This window comes from Tribolium castaneum, chromosome 10 (assembly GCF_031307605.1).
Source record: "Tribolium castaneum strain GA2 chromosome 10, icTriCast1.1, whole genome shotgun sequence".
Lineage (NCBI taxonomy): Eukaryota > Metazoa > Arthropoda > Insecta > Coleoptera > Tenebrionidae > Tribolium > Tribolium castaneum.
The window spans coordinates 599535-616561 of NC_087403.1; the positions used below are offsets into that span (position 1 = coordinate 599535).

A 17027-nucleotide genomic window follows, 5' to 3' on the forward strand; every position below is an offset into this window, starting at 1 on the left:
GTAATATATATTTACTAGCTTATAGGTGTTTGAAAGCTAGTTGTAATGATGGCAGTTTCATGCTTGAAGCTGGATTCGGCTGATTGAGCGATTATCTTTGGCTTCATCGTGTTGGTAGCGATGGAAATGGTCCTGCTAATGATCCACTTTGGCCGTTGGAGTGATTTATTATCTTTAAGTTGATCCGAAACAATCTCGCAATATGCTTAGTATAATTGAGCCCAGATAGAATTAGATTAATAGAGTCTGTCATTTTCAATTAATATAGAAGCGAATGGCGTCTAAATGAGGTGATCCTTCAGCCACGCTCTAGCGAGAATCTTCTATTCACGCCATAAAGATTAAAAATGACACTCTCCCGCCAAATTATGCAATGACATTTAACAAATACTTCACCGGAGAAGTAATCAATTTGACCTGACCGATTGACGGTGTGGTATTGTTTAATAATCGGTCCGTGATTTGAGAAGATAAATATTTGAATGAAACGTACCATAGCAAATAGCAGAAACGAAGTGGGATATGCGGCACTGACCGCATTCTGTTTGTACGATTAATTATTGATTGGTTAAAAAGGCATTGCGGCGCCTGTGGCGCTTAATGAGGCAGTGTCCGGCTACCCCTAACATCCCTACTTCGGGCGAAATTCACCCCAACCTTGTCAACCTTCCATGAATCCGTATACACATATTCGTGTGTGCACAGATCATACAACATGTATGTGGCAGCACATATTCAAAGTGAATTGAGATGGAGATAAATTAATTATTCATGCAATCGCATTCAGACTAAAGATTCGCATCATATGGGAGTATCAGCCCCTAGCCTGTTTAGATTCCATTAATAAAGTCCTCCAGATTAGATAACCTCTATTTACAACATTTTGCCCAACTTAAAGATGCGAGATTCGATGACAAACAGCCCTCTCTACATGTTAAATTTAAGTCAAAACACAAAGAAAAAAACCATTCACTTCAACGTCGCGCTGCGGAAATAGTAATTCTCGTATCTCGGGACCACTTTATGAAATTTACAATTTCTATGGGAGAAAGCTCGAATTAAGAGAAGTTCATTAGTGATAATCGCGGTTCGCACTTCGTTAAGCTTTTAATTACACACACTCCAGCCGTTTATTAAAATATTTAATTTCAGTTTGGGGCTTCAAATGGACACATCATCACTATCAGACACGCAATTTTGTCAGATTATGCAAAAAAGATCCGCTGGTTCTTTACTCTGACCCCAAATTCCTTCCTACCGTAACACAAGAGGTGAATTTTAATCATTTTACCAACAATATTACTTTTTCTATTTCTATTTCGAGATAGAGACATTACAGCAATGGCAGAAACTTTATTAACTTTTTAGTACCTACCGTTCTTTAATAATGTTTTCGAACAAGTCATCATTATTATATATCATTCTAAAGTATGAATAATTAGTAGGTAGTTATGAAGTCGTAACAATAAATTACGTCAAATCAGTAAAGTGATAATGGAAAACGTGACCCTCCCATATTGAAGAATTCTTAAGGAATTCCTTACATTCAATATTGTGTTTCAAAATTAAATATGATATCAAACCTGGAATTCCATAAATAAACACTTTTTCGAATACCTGTTATGGAAAGTCTAGACATTTGGTGACAACTGGTGAACTTCGGCAAAGAAAGGATCTTTGAAATTTTTGATGTGGCTTATTGATTTTAATCTGACAGTGATGATAATCTGACAGAGTAGCCGTTTTAGCGACTCACCCTGTATATTAACTGTCATCGTCTGCAGGCGAGAATATGGTAATAAAGATGACCTAGCAGTTATGTTAATTCGGAAAGATTTACAATTTTTTAAAATAATAGCAATGGTTCATTAAGTCACAGTTATCCAGTCAATAATGATGATAAAGTGTGTATTAGAATTAATTTTCAAGGCGTGGCAACTTATGTCAAACAAAGCTTTGTTTTAATTGTAATAATTGGATTCCCTTTTATGATAGTATCATTTAAAGAATATTTTATTAAATGTCAAATTCTAAATGTGTCTGGTTGGTCGTGATCGTCTATTATAAAATGATAGCTTCTGTACAAAGTTTCAAAGTAGATAAATTAACTGGACTGCTGTAGCCGTCACGCCTCCTGCTAGCTAACTAAAATCCTTGTCAACAGTTAGGATATTAACATTAAACAAACGAGACACAATTTTTTCAAGCGTGCGTTTGGTGATTGAAATAAAAGTTTACGGTAGCTTAAAATACATCATCTGAATGAGGCAGAAAAAATGTTCTGCGGTGGTGAGTCCGAGATTTGTTTATTTCGATCAGAGTAAAGTGTTTAAAGGAATATTTTTTATTTTATTTACAGTCAGTCAAGTGTTTGAAGGTGGTTTGTATTATTGTTCCAGTGCCTAAATCTCGTGGGAGTTTGTGTTGTTAAAGATATCTGAACCGTGACCCATCTGCTCCTCCCTATTGCTCCTATTAATTTCTTATCAGGCATTGTCTTTGTTGTTCTTTTCCGGGTGTTTCCGTGCTTTTATCAATCAAACGTCGTATTTGTCTCCTAATTTATCACCTCAACTAAAGTGCCCATTTGCTGGATTCCGTCCATCGAAATACTTATCTTTCTAAGTAAAATGTATCGATTTCGCGTGCTTTAGTTGATTCGAGAATCTCAACAGTGTAGCATATTTACTCATAAGATGTTTGTTTATTTTTCGGAAATCTGTGGAAACTCCTTATTCAGAATTGTAAACTTAGATTCAAAGACATGTTATCTTTGTTATTGTGGAACGCGGCACGAGCGAGAGAAGGGACGCTTTGATCTCGTATAAACTATAGGTAACCCCAAACGTTCTGCAAATATACAATGATGAGTTGGTTTTTATGACCGACGTGTATAGCTTTGAAAAACTCTAATACAATTATTTACCGAACTGTGAAACGTGATGCATGAATGTATGATTTTTTCCGCAAATCGCTGCAGGAAAAGAAGGAGATTTTCTTGTTGGGCTAGGGAAACGAAGATAAATCAGTACATACATCTGACGAATTTCACCTACCATTAAAACCACGCCGGGGGTCACAAGCAATCATTCAATAAAAGTGAAACAAGTGGCCGGGCGTTGCCGTTGCGTTGGGAGAAGTGATTGGTAATCAGTAGCTACTGCAACAGCGACTTTGGTGAAGGTTTCGTTATAGTTTCGACACTCCAGTGGTTGAAGGGTCTTGTTAAGCATAGCCTGGGGCGACATCCGTGCTGTCAAACGGTAGTCGCTGAGAAACGTATACAACAGCACGTGCCCGCCTTCTATAGAGACACATTTTTCTTTATTGACTTTTTATTTCTGGCGAAATTCACTGCCTTTGTCATCAGTTTCATGCAGAGTTCTGAAGGAAAGAGCATCACGATATTGAACGGCTGACCCTTATTTAGGGAAATTTTTCAAAATGGACATTTTTTGTCGTTTGATCCTTTTCAATAAAAGAGTGCTCGTACTTATAATGTAGTAAGTGAGTGGAAGAAGACAAAACAAGTAGTAGTAATATTGTGCATACGACCAATACACTCATATCTATTTATAGGTCATCTAGGAACAAAGGAAACTTCCCAGTTGCAAGATGCTAAATAAATGGCAATCACCGTTGTTTACGATAGTTGCCATTGTTGGAGTTGTATTCAGTTCCCCAAATTAAGGCAGAGTAGTAACCGTATTTGCTGAGAGATAGGTAGTAAAGTTGAGTTCTCATTGTCGAAGTTGGGGAATGTCGGTTGCATGTTAATCTCCTGAAATGCTGTAAGTACCGCATGATTGTTCACTGACATAATTTACGCCTAGTAGTGGGATTTGTTCAGATCTAGTAAACCTTGTTTACTGCCGACGTCATTTACATTTCTACACGAAGATTGCGGATTTAACTAATGATGTTTTCTCTTCATTATCGATACCTAGTCAAGACCTCTGTCATTCTCATTACAAATATACTTATTTTTAAAACCTTCGTTAATTAACGTTCCACATCTATTCCTTAATTACGGCCGCTTTAGCTCCAGATTCCTTCGCCTAGAAACATTATATGTTTTAATTTTGGGAGACTCTTTTAGACATTACTGATCAATATAGTCCCCTATTAGCGCACCATTAACTTATTTTACGATTCAATAACGGTAGGCGTTAAATAAAAGTGAAACAGATTAAATTACTGTAAACAAAATTAAATCTTGACGGGCTTCCAATTTGTTGAAATTTAATGTAACTCTGCAGTAGGTAATTGATTTTTAATGGTGCGGTGCGTAAGTAGAGTATTTAAAAATTTCCTGGAGCTATCCCACGGGATTTGAACATAAAGACTGATTTGATAGTCCCTAGAACTACTTTAAAATAGTTCGGATGAAAGGTTTGATAAAAAAGGATGAGGAGGCAAAAAATATACCTACTCGAGATAATCATAAGCGTTTGTGTTGCATTTTTGTCCAATCGTTAATTAAGTACCCTTTACAATATCAGGCACAAAGCGACGACCTTCCTAACCCTCTCTCCATAAATTCTGTAGACCCTAATAATCGGGTTTTATGTCGCACTGTTGTTATGTGTCGTTAAAATCACCTACAACAATCAATTCTAATTGCATTGCCCTATAAAGACGCTCATACATGCTGTATAAAGGCCTCCCGCTGATTTAGTCAATCTTTAAGGATCTCTTAACTCTCCGGGACGTAGCACTTGCAATTAACTGCACCTATAAAGTCGATGTTATTATTACACTATATCTTAATAACGACGAATTATAAAAGCGTTTCTCTTCGACTCACATACCATCTGCAACTCCATAATTGCACGTGTGGTTGAATTATTGATTGAAATTGTTAAATTCGGTTGTTTTCCCGAGACGCATTCAAAAAAAAATAATAATAAGAAATATGGGGTTTGGAAACTCGGACCCCAGGCTTATTTGTCCAATCTTATCTATCGGCTATCGGAATCGCTCCCAGGAGGAACGTTTTAAACCACCAGTTAACATCTTGCGTATTGAACATTATGTAGCCGATCAGGTCTGGCTACCGTGTCCGGTGATTGATCACCGACACAAAATGACCTCGCAAAGAGCCCTCACTCTTAGTTCCATTAAAAAAAAAGCTATATCTACTTGTCATGCTGGTCGGTGTTTTATAAACTCCCTATCCGAAGAGAGATGTAAAGACTCAGTGACTTGGGAATTCCTGTTGTTTTTCCGGCAAGATAACAATACATAAATGACTCGGAGATGTATTCACATTTGCGGGAATTTCTTTCCGCGCGGTTCATTTGATCAAACCCTCTACGGTCAGTTGGTCAGTAGATGGAGCGAGATTGAGAAATACATTTCATCGACGGCAAGACACCATGGCGATGTTTTTCGAATATTTGGTAGCCTCTAACAGTCTAACTGCTGGATATTCATATGAGAGGGTGTTGTGTTGAATGATCACATGATCTAATTTTGATACAGCCCAATTCATCACTGTAGACAGCGATTCATCAGTGACACGCAGCCCAACTTTCTAATCATCCATTCAATTGTAAATGCAGTGATGAGAGATCGATGGGATTCGAAATAGAGCTGAAGGGTTTCCTGTATTGTGATTCACGCGGCTCTTGTAACCGGCCATTTTTGTTAAAATGTCCTTACGTTCAACTGGACATCATTACGCGTACTGCTCTAAAAGGCTTTTGATGATCGCTTGAAACAGAACACTGCATTGGATTAAAACTGAAGCATGGTCCAAACAAGAGAAATAGGGTGAACAGCCGACTTTTGTTATTCGAGTTCAGAGGGTGCTCAAAAACAAAAGACATAAATGACACGGGTCATCCTAGATCGCCGCACGGACGCTTTGTTAAACTGATTGTCATATGCTTTATTTATGAGAACTCGAAATACGGGGAATTCTAAAACAATGTGTTTACCATTTAAATTGCACAGAGAGTCCAGTGAGGTCTCCAACTCTGTTGATTCGTAAACGTGGCGCAATTTTTCATACATCACACACTCATAAAAGCAATCATTCTGCTTCTGTTGAGACTTAGGAGCGGTTGGTTAGCCCGGAATGGATGGATGTATGAGGATTTGGCACGTAGTTCGGTAGTTAGGTGGTGATTGTGGATGGCCTATAGTGCCGCCGAGACAATGCTTGTAAATTTATCAGCAAATCTTTACGGTCAATTTGAATGTCTGCAACAATCCGCTCCTAGCGCTGAGTAATGGAAGCGCATTTGATAATTAAATTGCACCGCTAGTTAAGTGCTACTGGAGTTCCTCGGGTGGGGATCAACCAAGTGGAAGTTATTGTAGTCGCGAGACACATTGTTTGCTAGGTGGCGCTCTCGCTTCTCTATAAATCATCCTGCCACCATCCCATTTGACTCAGTGATTACAAATGTCATCTAGTAATTCCGCGTTTTGTTGCCTTGATGCTATACGCTGAGTCCGTTATCTCTTGTCCCTTAACTTACGCCGCACCGCGATAAAGACTGTTTGTTCCACTCCCGCCACTCCCGCCACTCACGGCAACCGAACCAATCTGCTTTCTGATTGATTAACTACTTTAAACCAGAGAATTAGATTCGTATATTTAATTTCGGACTCGCTCCTCAACCACCTCACAACAAAACCCATAAATCAAAAAAGCCACCCTAACTTTTCGCACTCTAGAGATATTCACTTTTTATGCCAACGGCGACACTGAAACTAATTACAGCGGAATGATGAAGGCGTTTCCGCGTTTATTCGATAAAAGAACTATACTCAAAAAATTCAAAGACAATATACATCAACACAACACAAATCATTCATTCTTTTTTTTATTTAGAATTACACTGTCATCATTATTACTAATTTTAACAAACACGGTTTTCAATAAAGAGGTATCCAAATCAGAATCACCGCGCTTTTAAATTTATCTCTATTGTTACATTATGTATAACACTTTACAAGTTTTATGACCTGTGTCCATCGACTTAACAGGTTTTAAGACATTTTCACTGATAAAGTTTATTTTTGTTTCACTCGCACTAAAACTAATTACCTATATTCCATTTCAGTTTGATACTTTGATAGACCTCCAAATTAAAAGCAAAAGCACAAGCAAAATATTTTCACACACCAATGAAATTGAATATTTTTTCTGTTTTTTTTTCCGTAGAAAATAGATGTATGGTAAAACAACAATGTAGGTACAATAATGTTAGGAATTAAGACAAACTATCAAATTTTCTTTATAATGTGTCACTTCTTTGTTGTGTGCGGCGCTGGACCGAATTTATGAGTCTCCTTGACCGGCTGAACGGGTTATAAAACGGACCCTAGGCTAAGCCTAGGTATTATAGTTAGGGTAACTGGATCGTTATAACACAACAAATACGTGTCTAGTTTGTACCAGTAGCAATATATTTTTTTAATAAAAAACGTATATATATATATATATATATATATATATATATATATATATATATATATATGTATATATATATATACATATATACGGTATAAGGAAAAGTGACGTTTGTTTTTCAGGTGGCAGAGAGTCAGTCAAACCGATAGCTTTTCAAGATCGGTTGAAATCTGTTTGATTTATGATCGTTTCGAGCATGTGAGACAACGAAACTCTAGCCAGTGTGCAACGAATTCTAATTTTTGCATTTGTTTTTAAGCCGATTGAGCGAGGGAGTCGTGATATAGTCTTTATAGATAACGTTCTCTATCATTAATCAGTCAATGTCAAGAAGTATTGTTTTGGTTAGAACGATGCGTCAGTCAATTTTGGTGCCGCCAAGTCCGCTTTATATTTGCGCACTAAAAAAAAAAAGAAAGATTGAGCCCTTCCTTTAATTTCAACAGGTCGTGCCACACTTGTAGTTATTGTCATTATCACTACTCGAGGGGTTTTACTTCGTTTAACTTTAGTAGTTAAGTACGTAATTCGAGAAGTTATTATTGATTCATCACTTTTCCGATCACTTAACTTCGAATTCCAATTAGATCGGTTTGTTTTGAGCGACGTTACAATACAAGTGAAGGGACAGAATCATGACATGACAGACATGAAAGGAGACAAATTATAAGTTGAATTCTCGGTGATCACTTTATAGATAAAATTGTGTATTGTTGAAGTACAATAAAGATGGTTTAATTAAATCGAGACGATATAAATAAAGGCGAGTACCTAAGTAAGTATAAAATTGATAGTTTATGGTTTATGTTGAGCTTGAGCCGTTGCGCTCAGGTGTACAAGCTCCCAAGCTGGCGATAACAGGGATAAGCAGCCCAGTGTGCACGCGGTCGCCTAATCTGGTTGGTAGGTAGTTCATTGCAGCCAACGCTTTATCATGAAATATCATATCGGACTGTCAAATCCAATGGTAATGATTGACATAAATTTTGCATAATGAACGCATTTTGCGTTGTGGAGTATTCGCGTCCCCCAACAAGCGCAATTCTTGTCGTAATAAAGTGCAAAGCCTTCGGTTGGCCATATCGCGTAAATATTGTTTGCGCTGAATATGCACACCACCATCGATCAGTGGTGGTACAAATCATAGGATCGAGGATTGAGGATTGGCAAGCAGACAGCCGGAAACAAAGAATTTAGCATAGAGAACTCGTTAAACCGAATTAGGCGGCCAAAGTAATTAACTGAGGATTCTCATGCAATGCTTCCTAACAATGTGACAGCTCAGAGGTGACTTCTGCGACGCCGGATCATTAATTTATTTTACAAATCAGCTTATTCGAACCCTCAAAGCTATTCTGCATTTTCGACAAGTCTCTCATTATAAGGGAGACGCGTAAATGAGAAGGGCTGTGATAATCCCTTCCAACACCGCGGCCCCAGGACTAATTACGAGAGGCTAAACCCTTTTTTATAAATTTTCAAGAACTTGCATTATAATTAGTCATGAAACTTATACACCCTTCCACCTCTTTTCCGGCGTCGCGTCGCCGTCGGTACTCAAGGTACATTCAATATGTATCCGAGTTGGGATCAGTCATGTTCATGATAGTAGCCAATGCCCAATGTCCATCACCATTTCCATTTGCATGGATAATAAACCAACCCTTGCTCAATTAAGCTTAACTTCGTATGAAGCTCGTTGTTCATCTTAAATCCGTATAAATGACCCATCTGGGAATAGCACGGTCACCAGGACGGACCTTCAACTACCGGTCACTGTCGGTATCGCAATGAATGGTGGTGTTGATTAGAAGATTTAATTACACAAGGGCTGCCTATTATCGAACATCCCTGTCATCGACCGCTTCTACGGGACAAATGTATCCAGCTTATTGTCTCAAACTAGATTATGGACGGCCCAAAATTAATAACAATAATACTCCCACGAATACCACATTTGTTAAAATTAGGCAACTCCATTATCATCAGTCTTGAAGTATTAGCAAAACCCGTTACTTTCAAAGAGGCCTGTTGTCACAATAATGTCGTGTTTATAGTCTATGATTTTGATCAAAGAAAACTATTCAATTGAAAAGATGTTCACTGTCTTCTAGTGTACAATAAATAGAACAGAACACTTGTTTTCGTGTAACGTGTCAAAGAGTAGAGACGAAAAGCTAAATCTGTCAAATTAACGCTGCTTAACTCTGAGACGATAGCAGTTTTAATTGGTGCCACCTAAGAATTAGATGCGTCTAAACAAACAACGTATTTTATTTTTTGTACTACCTCCTTTGAAAGAGGAATTCCCTTTGTTTCAGCGTCGCGGGAGAGTCTATATTTTAAGAACTTTAACTGCGATCTGAGTAAATACTACGGGAGAGCCGATCCGCGCAAATATAGTCAAATACTGTTCCAAAAATAATCAGAGTTAGAACGCAAATTTTGGAGAGATTTTGTTCACATGACTTGATGGCCAGTGGCAGAGGTCATAAATTTGATCTGTTGTGACGTCGTCCGATCGCACGTGGTAACCATTAGAGCATTTGAGCAAGCCCGCGGAAAATACTCTATTTGACTTATGCTGGTCATCGTCATTGCCAATTACATTTAAATATGAGCATGCGGGTATTGCTGTATTGTTGTTAGCGCCTCGTGAGTATGCAAATGGAGTTTACATCAGGGCCTTGTCAGAACACTGGTCAGTACGACGTTTAGATATTAATACTTGTTCATTTGATTAATTACTGGCCTGCTAGTACTGTTCAAAAGATAGATCTGTGTGACTGTCCGACCGACGGCGACGGTTGGAGCAAAACGGACGCTTAATGCCAACGAGTTTGTTCGACCCCTATATTAAGCCAAATGAATTCTAATAAATAGAATTTCGCTTATCAGATTCATAAGCCTTTCCCTGTCTGTAATTAAGGCGTAATTAATTACGGTTACTCTGTGTAACTCTCTGGTAAAAGCCGTAATGACAGCGACAATAACGCCACTGTCTATCTTGATTGTAATTAGCGACAGGAACTTACCATATACAAACTCGCAAATATTTAAATTTTCATAGTTTTTTCACAATAAATGAGGAGATTTAAATTTGCATGACATGTTATTTATAATTGACACAATTATTTTAAATAATACACAGTGATCAACATTTGATTCATTTCAAAAATTAGGAATGGATATGGATATTTCGAAAAGTTTGTGCCGTCAAAATTTGGATTTTCATAAATTTACACATAAATGATAAATAATACGATCAATATTGGCTAATTCAATCCCTGAATGTTGCTATTAGTCATTGTCATTCAGGTTTTAGTAATTCATTTGTGCATAAATCGCAACAATAGCGAACGTAGAATAATTAAAAATCCCATACAGAGTGTTAAAGTGATGTTCTTTGGAAAAATTTAAATTAAAAATATATGGGGTTTTTACAGATATGGAAAATGTTATTTAATGACAATGCATTTTCTCAATCTCCACTCGGCTATTCAGTTGTAATTGGCTATCGTCTCAACGCGGGTTCTTTCAACTTAAAGTCATAAGCAAATATTATTATCGCATAGTAATTTAGAGCTTGCTAATGGAAGTACCTACAAGACAATGTGTAAAATAGCAGCTAGGCACTTATGCGCAGGTGCTATTTAACTAGTTATTCGAGAAATCGTTTGTGGATTTTATTTCTATTTGTACTTAAATTAGCCAATTCAAAAACATCAGGAAATACTACAATTTTGCTAAAATTTAAATTTAAATGTTTTCAATAATACGATTTAACTTATTATATCAATTTATTTGAAACTTCAACCAACAATTTTAATTCCATTGTGATAAAACTGATAAATCTGGAGAACTGGAGACGATTCTTTCTTGTCATCAAAACTTTACAAAAGTATGCGTCTTATCTTATTGAATAACGACAGTGAATTTCTGATATGATTGGTGATATTGTCATGATAACAATAATAAAAACTGTGTAAATTACTTGCACAATAAATCTACCTGAATCCTGAATGTCGAGCTACCGGTTAGTAAATCATGAAGCTGATATCTTGTTCTCAAACTTGGATGTTTGTCAAAATGTGGTTTGTTTTTTCAAAAATTTTATGACAGAAGTCAATTCCGGTGACAACTTGCATGCGCGAATGCAAAAATTGATTGAAGCAACAAATCTTATTATAACTACTAGTTGGATGATTGCTGTACGTAAGTGAGGCATGCAAAAGGTCTAAAAGAAACATATCAAACAATCTACTGCATTTAAGATAATTTTTCTAAAACTTATTTAGTAGTTTCACCGGTGTTTAATCCAGAGCGTATGAAATGAGATCCTGGTGTTTTTTGTTTCGTTTTTTTTAATGTTTGTGAAGATTTGGGTTGAGAATTAATGCCGACAGACAGTCATCAGTGAAGAAGAATAGGTCGTAATGTCGGAGAGAGCTTCTGGTTGTGTATGTATGTATGTTAAAATACTCTCGTGAGTTGACAGCTTTGTGCGCTTTTATGTATAGTGACGGACAGCAGCTACTGTTGAACTGTTGTAGTTCTAGTCTAGTGATTTGTTAGTAGTTTGGTTAAGTACATATACACGTGTTAATGCATTTGTTCTTCGGGTAGTGGTGTTGCATGCGTGGTAAATAATAATGGAAGGGGGCATTTATATTTATAACGGACTACCCGTCCGGGAAATCAGATATGAGTAAACACGAGTATCTGTCAGATAACAGTAGATACAAGTCGAACACGAAATGACCGATCGTCAGGGAGATCGAGTATCCTTGTTAAAGTACCCGCGTCGTCCACCGCGTTACCTGCAGTCGTAGTCGGTTCAATTTCCCCAATCAGAAAGTAATTCGATCTAGCTTGGTGGAAAGGCAAGCCACATCAAAAATAATGATGTGTGTCTGTCCTAAGGATTCCTTAATACTGAAGTAAACAAGCCCGACCATGAATCAGAGTGAGCCTTTGTGCGTCGCTAATATCCGGCAAATTGACACAAATATGTGGCGGTGGCCGGTGGCGGGTGGCGGTACTGTGGCTATGTGGTCAGAGCGGTCACTCGGCCACACAATAGCGGAAATGCGGAAAGGGGTGGCCGGCCGGATGACCGTGACAATCGCACTCTTGAGGGATGCAGGGATTCTCCTTTTGCTCTACTCACTCGCATAATTGTTTGTTTTCTCACGGTTCGCCTGATACTCTAATTGATGTGCCGTATGTATTAAAGACCACTCGTCTGCGATAGCGCATTTACTTCTCATTCCCAATCACCACTGATCCCTTCATTACACGCTTTGTTCCGATCAAAAACAGGGAATTCGACGAAAACGCCAATTTACCCTCCTCGATATGATTTCTACTAATGACCACTCTGTGACTAACTCGACGATTCCTTCGCAAACCCGTGACCAATCTTCATCATCGTAAACTCTTTCCGATTTTCACATGCGACGAGAGTGACGAGACCCGCTCGATGCCCTCTCATTCGGCACACCGGCACACCAGCGGCGGCGGTGACAATTATTTTTTTAAATTATGCTGATACAAATCTTAATGTAGTTTAAATAAAACAGCTAGTTTCCGAAACGAAGAGGTAATTTTGACAAAACACGCACAACTAAAAGGCGTGACGATTACATTCGGTAATTTACCGGCTTGCGTCACGAACACTCTGTTGCTTTGGTTCCTAAGTGAAACTAATATGTAATTAAACCCTATTTTTCAACAATAGTCCTCATTTCATATTCCGCGCTAACCAGTTCTATGGGCGATCAATCTCCACTTCCTCCCTAATAATAATAATAATAATAATAATAATAATAATACCACTGTCCCCTCAAACAAAAATTGTCGACATTTTTGTAACTCCAGCTTTCTTACTCAAAATAAACATATCCAACACAAAAGGTGGCAACGAGAAAGTTTCCAATTTTTCAAAATGTTGTGATAAAGATTATAATTATGATTGGTCCGTTTTACGACTGGGAGTACAATTTCCCACCTCATATCCAATAACAAACGCCTAAATCGTCTTGCAATTTTTTGTGCACCAGATAAACAAGTAGGAGGTGATTTTTATATTTTTATTGGTCAATTACTTATTCGTAGGACAAATGAGATGCTAGTGAAATTGGTTTAAGGGCTGGTCTTTTTTACAAAACGGGATTTCGCCTTAGATGCGAATAAAATGGTCAATTCTGCTTAATTTACTTTAAAAATATGAAGTTTATTAATGATTACTTTAAACTCATCCTGTATGAAGGTTTGTAAGAAATTAAGTAACGAAATAATTTAGTAAACAAAAAGGAAATGAGGAGAACAATAATAAATTAAAAAAAAAAGTTGGAGAATTTTTGGGAAACCATTGTTTTCACCTACTACTGGACACTTATCTTTATGTTGTTTCTAATTTAATAACCATTGTTGTTAGTGCCAGCATGGCATTTTGTACTAATCCGACCAAGCTGATAAGGGTCGTAATCTATAAATTAGATAAAACGAGCCGCTGTGAACTTCACATTCCAAATCCATGTCGAACGTTAATTTGGCAAAACGAGCGTGGTAATGTTTGACGCAACGCATAACAAACGTGAGTGATGAAACGAACCCTGGACGAAAATTAATTAATGTCATCAAATCAAGATCGTGCCATTGCACAGCACAATTTTCATATTAAATTTTTAAATCAACTCTTTGATTGGCTTTCAGAAAATAAATGTGAAACAATTCATTATGATGATGTCAAAACGAAATAGCATTGTCAACGCTTAATGTCCTGCCTGGTTTATCTCCTACTTGCTGCGAATTCATGCATAGTATAATTTCAACCAAGTTTGGTCATATTTTAGCTATTTTTATGTAAACGTGCCAATGACAGTAATGTCGGAATGTTCCGAAAGGGTAACCACTACCCGCCACGTTTGGGGGAATGCGAATTGCCACTAACTATCCCATTTTCAACACTGACTCGCTTACGCACTTACACATAATCTCACACATTACCGACAGAAAGCCAGCAGGCGACCAGGAACAACCCTCATTCCTATTAATCGCAAAACATTTTCAATTTATTGTTATATTGTTTTAAGCCTAGAAACGCTCCCACCAAATGCTCTCTAAGAAATTGCAATCCAGAGTCTGTAGCTATGTCCTTTTAGACACATAATTAACATAAGTAAATGTTGAACTTGGCTTACATCTGTGCAGTCTGAGTTGAAAAATGGAAAGTTTCTCTATGTAACCCTACACTTGGGACCATTAAAATAGAATCCGCAGTGCGTGCTGGGACAGTGTGCAAGTTAATTGATTGGAAGAGTGTCTCTCGAATTCGTCCGTGCTGTTTGGAGACCCTCGACGCAAACTAATTACTAGTTGCAACAATCAGTTATTCGCTTTGATTCTTATGTGACATCGAGTTGTAAAACACAGCAGTAAAGAGCATACACGTGTCAACTGTGTAGGAAATTTCGTCAGTTCAGCACCCTCCCTAGTATCCCGGCGAGATCGGTATCAATAATTTTATTGAAATAGATTTGGAGGGAAAAAATTGTAAATGTTTAAGTAGTTAAACTCTATTGGCAAAATGATTGAATTATTAACGAAGAGGAAGGACACGCCTTATATACATATGAGTGATTTAGCGTAATTAGCAAGCTAGAATGAGTATCGCAGATATTATCTTTGAGGTGAACGGCACTAGGTACAATGTATAATAGACTCGCACATAGGCAACATAGCAGTGCATCAGCAATCTGAATGCGTGCGAGGTAGCAAGCAGGTGCGACGCTTCATGAGTTCATGACAGTACCGTCAATCACCGTCAAGCTGCCTTTGATTATAGCTATTGATAAAGCCTACATTATTACAATACCAGTTTCATATTCGTTCCTCAATATTGAATAAGTTATATCTATGTACACTCCTGATATCAGTCCGAGATGGAGTGCATTTCCTAATTAATCTTTGCTCAAGGGAAAAGCGCGCAACCACTAGATAACACTCGCAAAAGAATGGCTAATGAATGATGTGTGTCTACGTATGCGCAGAATGTCAATGAAAGGTTAACACGCCACATAAGTGAAGTGCACCGAATCGATGTCACCGATTATTGGACATGGGAAAGGTTATAAATAGTGGCATTTCTAAAGGTCAACTGATTCGAGGGAAATCATCCAACCAAATGGAAACATCTTTACACTCATTATCTCCTTTGATGCAATTAATATTACTATCAATATAGACCACCCTCGAGTCTCGACATCTTTTTTCCAACACCAGAGGGTGGCGTAATTACATCTTAATACTTGTTAATTACTTCCAGTCTCTCGATGGAAATAAACACATACCGAAGCTGCTGTAAATCATGATAAGTGAGAAGTAAAATTAATTACGGAAAAGATTGTAGGTGTTTAGTGCGTGCGGGACATCCCTCCTGTTGGATAATAATAACACTCCATTAAAACATAAGCGCGCTTCTGATTAGTAATTAATAGCACCGCACAACACCCTCACAACACATGCTGATGTAATAATTTAATAATACATTCGTACTCCAACTCCTTCTACAAACAAAGCAACCTTATATTTTTCTAATCTTAGGCGATGCAGAAAGTTAAATACTTAGATAAACACACCTGTTAACCCATATAAAATCTCTTTACTATGTTTCAGTTAAATTCCAAAACAATGCTTTTCGTACTTAATATGGAAATGATCTTTCCGTTGCCGGACGTAGGTACATGCAAGTCTTCTTGCTTAAATACAGAGTTGGGCAAAAGTATTAATGAAACCTAGCGTTTTGAGCCCAAACTACACATGTATCTTACGAAAAACTAATTAATACATCAGCAGATTCTTTAAAAATGTAATCATTTTTTCAAAATATTTTTTTGTAAATTCCTTTTAGTGTTCGAGTTAGTAATTTTTTTACAAATGGCTGTCACTACAGTTATTTTTTGATAAAAGATTATGTTCTAAAAATATACTCGGTTCCATAATTTTGCCGACCTCTGTATAAGCTCCGTGCAATAAGTAAATATATGATCTATTTTGATATATTTGAAAGTGCATGTAATTCCCACCCTTTTTCGCATGGTGGCGATTTAGACTTTTAAATCCTTCGGCTATTACGTTATTAATGGAAGACGGTGGCTTGGTTTGTGTAAAATTGACGTTAGCGAATGAAAATGGGTAATTTTGGTCTCCCCGCATCTCGAAAACTAAACAAATTGGGCTGAACCCTATAGAGTCGTATCGTAACTTACATCTTAATTTCTATTAATCCTCGGCAGCCATGAAACCTAAGTACACCATTATACCCTTTCAACAGAAAAATTAAAAATTTTCGTCTTGTAAAGTGAACAAAAGACCAACATAACCATTTAGGTGGCAGTTTCGTCTCGTAGGGGAGCTCCCTAGGGCGGCGTCACGCACGCCGTTGTGTCGCCAACTTTAACTCTAGGGGTTACGACTAGCCTCAGGTGGCTCGCAAGTATCTCAACACATAAACGCATAGAATCAGCTACTAAATTCAAACAGATTTATCTCGTAAAATTGCAGCCGTGGACGTCACAAAGCGGTAAGATTTGAATGA

General features: G+C 37.5%; 1 long non-coding RNA gene across 2 annotated transcripts; it reads left to right on the top strand.

Annotated features, from left to right (window-relative positions):
- Positions 1–282: 282 nt before the first annotated feature.
- On the top strand, positions 283–4135 carry LOC135267262 (uncharacterized). 2 transcript variants are annotated; one of them, XR_010335659.1, is made up of 3 exons: positions 283–3146; positions 3196–3530; positions 3580–4135. It is a non-coding gene; the product is annotated as an uncharacterized LOC135267262 (long non-coding RNA). The 2 variants fall into 2 exon arrangements; XR_010335658.1 differs by having other exon boundaries at positions 283–2289; positions 2360–3530.
- The last annotated feature ends 12892 nt before the right edge of the window (positions 4136–17027 follow it).